The sequence below is a fragment of the Castor canadensis genome, chromosome 5 (genome assembly GCF_047511655.1).
Source record: "Castor canadensis chromosome 5, mCasCan1.hap1v2, whole genome shotgun sequence".
Classification (NCBI taxonomy): domain Eukaryota; kingdom Metazoa; phylum Chordata; class Mammalia; order Rodentia; family Castoridae; genus Castor; species Castor canadensis.
In genome coordinates, this window is record NC_133390.1 from 28,131,283 (window position 1) to 28,145,264 (window position 13,982).

Below are 13,982 nucleotides of genomic sequence, written 5' to 3' on the forward strand. Positions count from 1 at the left end.
GATGTTATAACAAAATGTAATTGGTGATATATGAATAGCAAGTTTATTTCTCTAAGTTCTGGAGGCTGGAAGACTGAGATCTGAGTACTAGTACAGTCACTGTCTTAGTCTGTTTTTCATTGCTGCCCCAAATACCTGAGTCTAGGTAATTTGTAAAGAAAAGAGGTTCATTTAGTTCAATGTTCTGGAGATCTAAGAGCATGGCACAGATTTCTGCTTGGCTCTCATGAGGGCCACATGGTGAATGATATTTCAATGGGAGAAGCACATGTTCAGAAGAGATGAGACAGGAAGTTGGAGGTGAGGAATGGGCCACTCTTGTTTTTATAGTAATCCACTTTCAGAGGAACTAACCAGAGTACCACAGGTAATATATTAATCTCTTGTGAAGACAGCACCCCTGATAATCTAATTACCTTTCACTGGATCCCATCTCTTAAAGGTTCCACCACCTCTTAATGCTGCTACTTGGGGGACCATGCTTTTACACTGAACCCTTAGGGGCATACACCATATCCAAACCATAGTAGTCATGTTCTAGTTAGGGCTCTCACCAGGTTGCAGTCAACTTTTCTTAGTATCCTCTCATGTCAGAAAGAAAGTGAAAAAACTGTGGGTTCTCTTCATAGTTGCATTACTTCCACCATGAGGACTTCATCCTCATAATCTAATTTTTTTCCCCAAAGGCCTCATCTCCTAACAGCATCACATTTGGTTTTAGGATTTCAACACATGAATTTGGAAGGACACAAACATTTGGTCCATAAACACCATGCTTCCATTGAATGACTGTTTCTCAACCCTATCAAGTACAGCTTTCTTATTTGGAGGTTATTTGGCTTCTCCTCTAGGTGCAGGTTTTGTGGTTACTCTATTTTATTTGACATTTCCAAACAATATATGGTCATCTTCACACATCATTTTGCCTGATTGTAGGTACTAAATAAATATTTACCCATTTAAATAGGAATACATTTCTTTTTCCACAGGTAAATCTGAATTGTGCAAAAGAATATTTTCTAGTAATATTAGTATTAAATTTAATAAAGTAAAATATCAATATGTAACTAAAAATAATGATGAATAGGTATTATTACTATAAATAAAAATATTATCGAATGCCTCTCTGTGCCAGATACTCTACATACCCTCAGAGTTCTTATAATCCAGACATTTGGCAAGGTATGATACTCTGAATTTTAATTTGTAGATGAAGATCTATATATTTGTCAAGCCTAAGCAACTTGTCCAAAATCACACAGTTATTAGTTGGCTAAATTCTAGTTGGTTGCTAAGTTTGTTAAATTTCAAAAATTCTTTTTTATACCAGCCCTATTTACCCATTACATTGGATTTCTACAGAGTAGTCATGTCCTTTTTTTCCTCATACATGGAGGGGAGTTGATCCCCAGGAACTTGGGTTAAAATGGAGATGCTTCTTCCCCTCTCAGTAGAGCTTCCCGTCAAGTGGCATAGATGTCATATAATTATCGCTCAACATACTTACGTCCTTTTTCTCCCCAAATTGTTTCAACTATGGTAGTACTGGGTGAGTAAGCTATAGCTCAGCAGTCTCAGATCCTGTCAACCAAAATAAATAGCAGTCAAACCAAAACAAATCTGAGTTTGTGTCTTGCTTCCTTGTCCCCTCTAGCCATCTATCTAACCAATCACCCATCCATGTTTTATCAACAGATTGTGCTAGGGATTCAAAATACAGAAGTAGGGAAGGGGAAAGTAAACTGACATTGTCATAAGGACATGTGTAAGGGCTAGTAAAGGTACACAGCCAGAGGGATCCACTCTTTCTTGGTTGGTCAGGGTGACTTTATAGAACACATTCTTGAGCTGGCTCAGCTGTCCCTAAAGAGTTAAGAAATGTCTTCCACACAGGCCAAATTTTCACAAAGCATGCTTTTTTCAGGGGATTTGTGGGCTGAGGTATCATTGGGCTTCTTTGTCTATATATCATGGTACTGAGTGTGGATGGGTGGCTCTTTTCATCTTTGTAATACCATGGAGAAGCTTTGTTACATGGAGTGGGTTTAGCATCATTCTGGGACATAGTGTTAACTCTTTAAAGTGATTTATAATCTTTTGCATGACAACCTGCATGTGTGCCTCAAGAACGCAGTCATGTTTCTGAAGATTTTAGATGACTCTCCCACAAACTTGTGATGACATGCCTCAGCTCAAATTAAAATGAGTCTTTAGAATGATGGCCTGCCAGGACACAGTGGAGACAGGCAAGCATCCTGGTGCTTTTTAAAGCACTAGAGCAGAGAAGAATGTGAATCTAAGTGGAGTGGTTGAAAATAGCAGCTTTGCTGCTAGCAGCTGTGGCTGCAAATCAAAGGGCAATCTCATCTAGGCAGTGTAGACGGGACTCTCTGACATGCATCATTCTTATCTAAGATGCATGCATGCATGCCTGGTTTGTGATAGACTGATTAGCACTGTTTTCAAACACAAAGCAAGTTATGTGAGTTTGCAGTGAATATTCAAAAAATGTCAGGAAAAAACATATACCAAGCCATATATCCATTCTTTTGAGCTCTTTCTTATTCACAGAAAGTATACTGTATATAAGAATGGTTAACATTTTCAGAATTGGTAATTCAGGCATTATACTGGTAATTATATTTGCTTTATGTAACACAATTCCTCTGGTAAACACTTTACAATCACATTTTTCCTGAACACAATCTGAAATAAATGAAACTTAAAAAACACATATTGCTCAAATTTTAATGTATTTGAACTATTGGATCTCATCAAAATATAAAACTTTAAGAATACATTTAATCCTGGAATAATTCTGAAATTTGTGTTTCTGTACTGTGGAAAATCATGTGGAAAACATGTTTGCCTATTGTTACTGAAACCATTTTCATTAATAACATATCAGAGGAGAAATAGAATCTGAAATGCTGTTATAGAGCTTTCAAGTGATTTTTCTTGAGGATCTGATGATTATCAGAGTTTCCCAAAAGCGGTTTAAAGTAGAGATTTCCAGTTCTGGTAATGAGTGAGAATTATTGTTGAGACGGCCCTTATGCCCACCGTCTCCCTTAGGGCAAGTGTCAATCCTCTTTTGTTCATTATTTCACATTGAACTCCCAAAATGGGACTTGTCACAAAGGACAGGCTCTGTATACAGTTGTTGAATGTTGATGTAAGCAAATAGACTGGATAAAAGTCAACCCATGGCCAGAGAAATAGGCCATTGGTCAGCTTGTATCTGAGTTGAATGCCACAAAACTGGATAGACCTTGGGGTCATGATGACCTTTCTGGGCTTTAGTTTATCTCTAAACTAAGCATAGTGTATGATGCAACAAACACATAAAAGTTTCTAGAACAATGCCTGACACCTAGCAAGAGACCCACAGCCTCCATGCTACCTTACCCCTGGATGTATAACCCCACCAATGTATAATCAACACTTTTTTTTTAATGTTCTGTATGGAAAATACATTGCATAGGAAGTCAGAGTGACATATTGGTCCTGAATCAATCATTTAACCTCTGGGTTTTGGTTTTCTTTCTCTGTAAGATGAGAGGATTAGGCTCATTCTCTAGAGTCCATCTATCTCTAGATTTCAATTTTTAAGTTTCCTAATTTAACTTAAGTGGTTCAACAACTTATAATTATCTGAATCAATAAATATGATGCGAAAGCATGAGAGACTCATTATGGGTACAGTGTTATCTTCCCACTTGATTCAGGTAACTTTTTAAAAAAAAATCTATGAATCTTCTTCACAGTTTTAGGTATCAGCTATGATTAGGGCAAATTCTGCTAGTGCAATTGAGATTTGGGTATTCTGTTTCCTCAAATGGTTTAGCCAACTAAGAGTTACTCCAAGTGAGGCAGAACATCTGAGAGTTAATTACTCACTTGATGTGAGTAATCACATCAAGTAATCACAGATTCAGAATAATATGTCAATTTGAACTTTCATTTTATGGTTCTTATTAAATATTATATTATAACATTTTTAACATAGTGAGTGGGGAGGTGAAGTAAATAAGTTTTCCCATTAGAATTCTGAGTATTATAGAAAGTTCACTCTAGCAAGGTGAAATTTGTAACTACATAGCAAAATTAAAATATCAGGTTATTATATTCCTCAGGTAGCTTTTTCTTTGAAGACCATAATCTTTAAGTATCTTAAGCCTGTGAGCATTTATGACAATCTTGAATGTCTTCACCAGCAGTAGTCTTTTTGAAAAACACTTCTCAATAGGGGAAATTATTAAATTCTCCACAGTCTTATTGTGATTCTGTTACTGGAATTTGTGTTCAGAAAGAGTTGTCAGTCATTATTCATTAGAAATACAATAAGAAAAACTAATGCTTCTATTATTAGTTCATGGACAGTAAAAGAATAATTTCTCTTTATGTGTTTCTTCTATCTAGTTAGTATTGTTTTATTACTAAGATTAAATGTGTGACATTGCATTGAAAAGATTGCTAAATAATCTAAGTCAATAGAAGAATTTTAAGACCACAGTTAGTGCTTATAGAATTCAATTTTTTTCTGTTCTGCCAAAGAAAAATATCTCTTATTTTATTTTATTTTATTTCAAATAGTGTCTTGCTACAGTTGATCAGGCTAGCCTTGAACTAGAAGTCTTTCTGTCTCAGCCTCCCAAGTAACTGGGATCAGAGTTATGAATCACTAGGTCCAACTTGTCTCCATATTTTGTTAACAAGAATATTTTATTTCTTCCCTAGGAATGGAGATATAGATAGAATGAACATCGTAGATATTATTAGCCCAGGTGATATAAGACATAGATTAGCCCATTGGTACAATCTGTGTGATTTCAATCAAAAACTCCTTTACAAATATAGAATATAATTAGATCTACTTGATTGACAGGTATTTCCCCACTAAGACACCAATTCCAAAGCTCACATCTTTTGCTTAATTTCTTTATACCATAAATTTCTTGTTATCTAGTATATACAGTTATTTATCGAGAAATCAGTATTAGAAAAAATAATGGAATCATCAACCAAATTTCATTTCTTGAAAATTTTTTTTTGTATTTCAAATACTTAAAATGTCAATTAGTTGCTTCCTGGAATGAAAAATTTGACCTGTAATCAAACACACAGAGATCGTTGTTTCATGGCTTCATGGGAAAACCAAAATGACGCGTCGTCATGCATTATTTTTACATTATTGATAGCTCAAGCTATCGATCTGAATCTCTGAATTTACTAGGGGTGGAAAGGAGAAGCATTGCCCTCCTGCAGACCTGTGATTTTTCCACCTGTGCAGTGGTGTTGAGAATGATACAGAGTCAAAGAACTCAATGTCTTTGTGGCTCACTGGGTACTTCATATCAATGTTTCTTCTCTTAAATATGTACTTTCAGTAAACTTTCACAAAGTCCTTCTAAATATTTAGAATATTTATAAATGTTTATTTTTTACTTCTTGTGTGGTAATGTGTGTGTTTATGCCTAGAATTTGAATTATTCTAAAACTTTGATATACTATCATTTTTAAAAATTATGAACTGAAAACAGTTCAATGGTAAAGAAAAAATGTACTTCTCCTTCAATCTAGGTTCTAGGTCAGAAACCATTTTTTTTTTTTTTTGGCAGTACTGTGGTTTGAAATCAGGGCTTCTTGTGCTAGGAGGTATTCCACTGCTTGAGCCACAGCTCCAGCCTTTTTGCTCTGGTTGTTTTGGAGATAGGATCTTGTTTTTCTCCCAAACCGGCCTGGACCACAATCCTCAGTTCCAGGATGACAGGCACACACCACCACGCCCAGCTTTTTTCTGTGGAGATGGAGTCTCACAAACCTTTACTGGAGCTGGCCTGGAATGGTGATCCTCCTGATCTCAGTCTCTCAAGTAGCTATGATTATAGGAGTGAGCCACTATTGTTGGCTTGGCCTTAAACTCTTATCTTCCTGCCCCAGCTTTCCCAGTACTGGGATTACAGATGTGACCCACCACGTCCAGCAATTCTAAAAACATTCTTTGGCTTCTGCCACAGGTCTTCCAGAACTCATCCATAATTTTGTTGATTGATTGAACAGTTTGTTACATCTTGGAGAAAGCACATTGACATATATGTTCATGCAAATTCTGTCCTCTTCTCTTAATGAAATGGTAAATGCTATTTTATTTCACATTCTAATCCCAACAATATATATTTATATATAATCTTTACTTATATATAATCTTAGGTTTTAGAAAAGGAACTTTAGACATTACACTAAAAAATGATTATTCTCATTATGAGTGGAGTTCCTAGTGCAAAAGTGAAATCCAAAAGTAACACTCCATCTGAAAGTTCACTAAAATAAAGACATATTACTACAACTTTTAAGAAATTATTATCAGGAATCCAAATATGGCCTAGCTAATTCTGTTTCCAATCATCGTTGGGGGCACATGGTTTTCAAGGATCTACTTTGGATTACCCATGACAATTTCTTATCAACTCCTTGATAAATTATTTTAATCAAATCATAACACCATAATCAGAATATCAAGCTCTGGTTTGGAGGCACATAGACATGAATTTAAACCCCAGTATCGTGAAAAAAAGACAACAAAGAAGGAAAATATCAAGCCCTTTGGAATTTGTTAAGAGCTCAGTTTGATGGTGATAGTCATCTCTTCTTTTTGAAGTTGGAGAAGAGCTTCAAGAACATTTAACTGCCCCCTAACTTCATTCTCTCATTGAAAACAAAAAAGAAACAGAAGTTCACAAAGGTAAAATGAAGTAGCTTGACCAATGTCAAACAGTGAGTAAGTGACAGAGTCAGAAAACAACTCAATTCTCCTGAGTGCAGGATAACTTCATTAATGCATGACATCAAGATTTAGGCCTTGGAACCTAGAGTCCAGAAAAGAGATTTCTCTTCAATTTTTTTTAATAAAGAAGAAAGAAATCTCTATGACCATCAAGACAGTTTCCTATATTAAGTCCTCCCTTGTGCTAACACTTAGCCCTTGGCTTCAGTCCATCCCAGAAGTTTTCCTTCATGATGACTCAGTTTGCTTCACTGGTAGAAAATAATGGTTACTTTGTGGGGTTTTGTTGTTGTTGTTTGTATTGTTTTTTCAAGAGGTATCATTTTTGCATTTACTTACATGTGTATACATTTTACTGCACCATATTCACTTTCTTCCCTCCTTTCCTGAATACCTCCCCGTCCCACAGGTGCCAGCCCTCCCCCCACTGGGCAGGGCTTGTTTCACTCTCCTGCTCTCCGATTTTGTAGGAGAAAAAAAAGAAAAGATAAAATGAAAAACATGACATTTTAGCTTGAGATGAAGGTAGCTACACAGGCAGTTTCCTTGTGATATTTCCATGTATGTATGTATTATAACCCCACTTGGTTTATCTCCTCTAATTTTTTTCATTCTACTTTAGCTCCTTTCTTATGGTAGTTTGTCAGTTTAAGATTTCTATATTCATTCTTGAATAGTCAGTATATTTACCCTGCTCAAGTTCTTGGTTTCCCTGCCCCTTTCTCAATGAAGTTGTTATGCAGTTACTGGAATAAAACAGAAGTCACAAAAAGCAAGAGAGGAAACTTTTGCTTGGTCACTTGTATAAGACTATGTATATTCTGAACTACAAGTCAAGATATCTAGTTTGACATGTGATATTCTTATAAAGAAAATCTTTTATATGAACAGCTTCCCAAAGCTATAAAAATTAAATAAATTTAGTTAATTGATTTTGATGAAAATAGCAAATGGAATAGTAATAAATTATAACTGTACTGAAAAGTACAGAATCTATAGTGACTATTAATAATTTGAATATGAAAGTCCTTCACAGGCTTCTGTGTTAAATGCTTCGTCACCTGGAGGTACTATTTGGGAAGGTTCTGGAAACATTAGGACTAGCAACATAACTTGGCAACATGTTGGAAATTCAAGATCTCAGGCTACAACCCAAACTTATAGAATCAAGAGTGTGCTTTCTAAGATGATCTCCAAATGCTTTGTATGCACATTAAAATGTGAGAAGCACTGACTTAGAACACTAAGAGAAAGGCTGTTTAGGGAGTCAAATCCTAGCCATTGTAAGAGAATAAATGGTTCTAACGTTTTCATTTTATTCCTTTTGTTCATAATTTTCCATTCTTCAATATAGGAGACCCTTGGGTAGCTGTTCCCGTGATTCGTAACATTCAAGAAACATTGAAGGTACCACGTTCTTCAGAGTAGGGCCTACTGCTTCATTTCTTGATTTTAAATGGTTATTTTATTGCAAGTCTCCCAACAACTAAGTCAAGCAGAAAACCACACAGACAACTTTTACTTTTCTCAATATTTCTTACCCTCAAAAATGTCACTGCAATCAGTTCTTGATTAAATAGTGAAAAAGGAGAAAAATGTCATTGGTAAGGTCATTAAAAATATCTTTTGTCAGATTTTAAACATTAGGGTCCCCCTACTCCCCTCTCAATTCTTATAAGAGACTGCTGACAAGTATAAAAAAATTGTAGATGGTAGTTTACTTTTTTCTACCTTCTATTTAAATTTCTAATCTATTCATCAACAGGTGATAGAATTAATAAAGGTTAGGAAAATAAGCTTAGAGTATTATGGATCATTGCCACCAATATTTATGGAGTCACTCTCTGCAGCCTCTGCTGAGTGTTTGTTGTTCAATTAAATTGTCATCTTTCTGATACCACTCAGGACTTATAGCAGATTGATTGTCAATTGATATGCTTTTGGACAACACTGAGTTTTCTTTCACCTTAGTCATTGATTGACAAGACATTTATTTCTCAGCATATATATAGCCTGCCACATCTTGAAAAACATGCATGTTTGATGCCTTTATTCTGTTTAACAAAAAAAAGATTTGTGATATTATCTAGTTGCATGCAACAATTTTAAATTTGCTATAAAGATTTATTGCACTGCAAAAAATTGTCAATTAGTAGTTTCAGTTCTGTGTGCAAAAGCACTTTAGTAGCATATGTATTCAGAAATTTATATTGATCTTTGAAAAGTGTAAGTAAATCTGTAATTAATGTTACTTTTTTTTTTGCAGTGCTGGGGATTGAATCCAGGCTTTGTGCATGCTAGGTAAGAAATCTACCACTGAGCTATATTCCTAGCCTTCAGTGTGACATGTTTTGATTACATATGAACTTGTAAAATATAATTCATCTTCTGGAAATCAAAATCAATGTCTTGTTCATTTAAAAAGTCAGAATTTTAAAAAATCATATTATTTTTAAAAAGTTAAAAATGCTTGTGTGTGTTAACTCAACACACACAAATTAAAAGAATTGAAAACTATATCACTTAAAGAAATGCCCTGCAAGCATTAGCCATTAAATAGATTTATTATTAAATAATCTCTTTATTCATACATTATTTTTATATTTTATTTTCTTCCTCATGAGCTAGCTTCTTTTTAAAAAAATAATAAAATCAGGTGATATCTGCCATAAATAGAAAAGATTTTATAAATTAGTTTTTAATTTGTGAAGCAACAAATCTTGATATCCTTGAAATAAGTGGTACTTGAGGATTTCTTATACATAACCCATTAGTTGCAAGTTTTGTGTTTTATCATAAAGTGCCAGAGCCATGTCTCCTTTTCTCTTTACCATCAATGATTGTCCCAATTTTAGGACTAGAAGTCCCCCAAATCCTGGAAAAGTCCTAGTACTGGAGAAAGTAGGATGGTTGGGCATGTAAAGCATCCTGACTCTATATAAAATAATGCTTGGAAACCTCCCATTCTCCCTTTTTTCCCTGAACAGTTGTATTCCAGAGAAAGCCTTCATTGCAGGTTCCTAGGAGGCCTCCAGTTCCTGGCTACTTGCTCTCTTCTGTTTTTTTGTTTTTTATTTGTTTGGTTGGGTTTTGTTTTGTTTCTGCTATAACAACCAGTTTCAACCCCACTCATAGGTATTTGCCACTCCCACTGCCCCATGTTTTTCTTCATTCTAGTCAATGAAGAGTCTCATTGAAGTAAACAAATACCTAAGTTTCACAGTGAGCTACCAGATGGAATTGTTTTGCCAAAGTCGTAATGAATCGAGGTTACAGACGATGTCTTCCCTACTCAGGGGAGCACTTTCCCTATTGTAAAATATAATTAAGTAATAAAATAGATTTTATGTAGAGAAAAATTTGCTTAACCCTCACTTTTCAGAAATGAATACTTCTACATATAAAGAGATATTAGTTATATATTATTAAAATGAGTCAGGCATGCAAGGCAGGATTCATCATTGTCTTTTCAAGACATGTAGGGTACTGAATCCTTTCACAGGTTTAGGAAAATAGTAACCACCATTTGTTTGGTGCCTGCTATGTTCTTGTCATGACCCTAGATTTGTTATACATACAAGTACACTTGTTCTTCATATAAAGTCAGTCAGTAGGTATTAGTTCACTCATTCACAGATGAGGAAATGAGACTCAAAAAATTCAAGTACTTGTGTAGATTTCCAGAAAAGCAAGAGAGCCAGAATGTAAAGACAGGTCTGCACAAACCTCTCAAAAACATGTGTTCATGATGGGGAAAACGAAGGATGGGCAATTTATATAACATGTGTACTTTGACCAAATTATGCTGTTAAATAGTCTTGAAAAGCTGCTTAAAACCCTGATTGACCTATTGAAAAGCATTATACCTGGGGAGAACAATCAGACAAGTAAACAGGATGTTCACATGAACAATTCCCTTCGCGTGTAATGACTACTCTTATTTTGAAAGGCAGATGATGATAACTCTAAGAAACCCCATAGTGGTTTATTTTAAATTAACCTCCTCCTGTTTCCTATTTGGAAAATGATATCCTTATTTATCATTCTGAAGCTGTTTGCAGGTCTCTCCTTCTAATGTTTATTACCAAGAATTATTTTGTGATGGTTGAATGCCCCAAATCAAGGATGGCAAGATAACCTTGCCTTCAGTGAAAACCTCTTGGGGGATCGGCAGAAGTCAACAAGATAAACCAAAAAGCAAACACTTCATATGTAACACTTCAGCCTTATATAGAATTTCCATCTGTCTTATTTAAAAATAATGAAAACATGTTCGTTTATAAATTTTCAATTAGTAGGGAAAGCAAAGAGCAAAAGAGGTTTTATTCCAAATCATTTGAAGAACATTTTTTAAATGTGGAACTTCTCTGATTAATCTAAATTCAATTAAATCTTGGGTAATTTTGAAAAGTAACTAATCAATTATCTATTAGTTGCATTGTACATAGCACATATTTTTTAAGATACTATAAATCACTGAATTTTTTGAATTTGGAAATAATCTAGTCCAGCCTTCTTATGGATGAAGACAGTGAGTATAGAGAAGTTAAATAGCTAATTAATAAATGTCAGTGTTTGAACATGGACAGAATGATGCTTTTGATTCTCAGCTACATTCTTACACTACAGGCCCATTCTAGTAGACCACAATGCTCTCTGAATCCACAAGAATAATTATTTAGGTAATAATTGTTATCTATTGGGGTGATATTTCATGACATTGTCTTTCAGAAGGATCCTTGAAAGTACAAACTTGTACTTATAGCTGGGGTTATAATTCCCCATAGTGCTTAATTCAGTTCACTGAGGCTTGGCATCTTATTGATTGTGAATTTTATTTAAACCTCCTGTGTACATTACCACATCCAGTGCCTCGCAAACACTGGAAATTTGGGATATCAAACTAGTATCTTACAATCCTTTCTGAAGAGTAAAAACTATCCACTGTCCCTCAGATACAGGGTTAAGAACATCTGTAAATTGTTTTGAACGTCAAGATCATATTTACACTGGAACATTTTCCCAATATATTTGTCCAATGACCATAAAATCACTTTAATAAGGTGGTATTTGAAAAAAATTTTCCCCATAACTGTATTACATAGAGGAATAGAAACCTGTACTATCTACTAATACTTGTTCTTAAACAACTCTATGGACTTTCAAGTTAGCACATTCCCAAAGCAAATGGATTTGGGGAAGGGATGGCTTGACACCTTAGCTGTTACTACTCTCCTGTCAGCTGTCACAGCAGCCTGCAATGTCCCAGCAAAGCGGAGTCACTGTTCACGGGAGTCAAGTCCCTGCCAGCCTTGGTGAGGAGGGTAAGGAAATATTGTGTTACCCAGTGACAGCTGAATCGTTCCAAGAGAATTAGCTACCTAATTCCCCTAATGAAAATGTACCTTTTATATAAAATTGGAAGAAAAATAAAAATGGAAATAGAATTGGTGCTTTGACCAAGACTCAATAGGCCTTCTGATTCTGATGTTACTCGTTTTTTAAAAGAGATGTGGCTGTCTATATATTCTATATATATATATATATATATATATATATATATATATATATATACATATTCTACATATTCTATATATAGAATTAGCAAGGAAGACTGATCATTTATACCCTCATGTATAAATGAGGGTTCCTAATTTAATTCATAGACAACTAACTGATATGCAGTTGTGTTTCTCAGGAACAATTTCTCGCTTTATTTCTTCCTTTTTTGTTGCTTGGGATCTCACACTGACTTTCATAGGAAATCTTACAAACAGTGAACTCGAATTACTTATAAACTGGACCACTTGTCACTGTGAAGTCTCACTCTCTTTTCTGCTTAAGGATTTAAGTGGAACTAGATGACTTTTAAAGTCTTTTTTTTTTTTTGTCCCAGTGTCCTATAAGATCTAAAGTTTAACTTTTGTAACTCCATATCCAATTGGCTTTTAAAAATCAAAGTTTTCCTCTGTTTATGGTCTCTCTCTCAACAGGAGTCTTTAATATCTCATAATAGCTTGTGGATATGGCAAAGAATGAAGTTATGCCCAACTCCTTATGCTAGTATAATCAGTCTAATTATCTTGGTTCATGAATGTAAAATTTTACTGTTCAGCAGAAAGACTGAGTGCTTTCCTTAAAACATTGTTATTTATCAACAATGAAAATTCAAGACTCAACTAATCTTCTAGGAAATGCTTTGTTGTATGTATGACTTAGAGACATGTTTGATGTCCAGGTTCTTTTCTTTTATCTTACTCTATGTTTTGTATTCTAAGCAGTTGTTTCCATAACTTGGTATGAATGAGAATTTCTGTTTTTAAATAATGTATTTCTTCCAGATTAAAACTGTTTGAGTTATTTGATATTATTTTGCATCATCAAGCTAGAAAATTTTCAGAGGAATATGGAATTGAGCCACTAAGGAAACATTTTCTTCTCTCTTAAAGATACTCTAAGTGCTATGTATTAAAGTAGTAAGGATCTCTTACTAAAAGTATCTGTAATTCCTATCCTCGGAATATAATAGTTTCAGGAGTGCAATAACCACTCATGTTTCTGCCTTCTGCACAGATTTAGAGATGCATTGCTCTGTTTATTCTGTCAGCATCAAGCTAGGGAGTTGGATCAGGTTGTGAGCTGGGAGTACTGACCCAGGAGTGGGAATCCACCTTAATTACTACCTTCTTAAAACAAGAATTAAAGGTAATTATTTATCTTGTTTCCAATTAAACAACTCAACTGTCTTTAGTCCTATAACACCGTAGACCTCATATGGGGCCAGTGTAATCTTATTGTTACCTTCTCCCCTTTTCATCCATCTGCATTTGTTGTACATATGTGCTTATGAAAATAAATGAAATTCTAGTCTCTTGTTCTCTTACTGTTTTGTATAGAAGTATTATAATCCACCTTTGATAATTAGTGAAGCAGCAGGTCCTAAAGATATGTTTATTCATTTGAGAAGATCAATATTCTTATAGTTTCTTTTATCTTTTTCCTTTTTTTTCTCTTAATTACCTTTTCTTAGTAGTGTGGAAAAGACTAGGTTTGCTTCTATAGTAGAGGTATTGCCTTTTCAAATCTTAATATCCATTCTATGGTGTGACTATACTTGCTGTATATATCCCCTCTATATTCTTTTCTGAAATCCTAACCCCCAAGGTGATGGTATTAGGTGGGGCCTTTGGGAGGT

At 34.7% G+C, this 13,982-nt stretch overlaps 1 long non-coding RNA gene across 1 annotated transcript in view; it reads left to right on the forward strand.

Annotated features, from left to right (window-relative positions):
* Positions 1-13,982, forward strand: part of LOC141423214 (uncharacterized) — a 50,116-nt gene that overhangs the window by 19,835 nt on the left and 16,299 nt on the right. The window contains exon 2 of the long non-coding RNA XR_012447904.1: positions 9,054-9,088. This is a non-coding gene — a long non-coding RNA (uncharacterized lncRNA). The remainder of the gene's footprint in view (positions 1-9,053; positions 9,089-13,982) is intronic.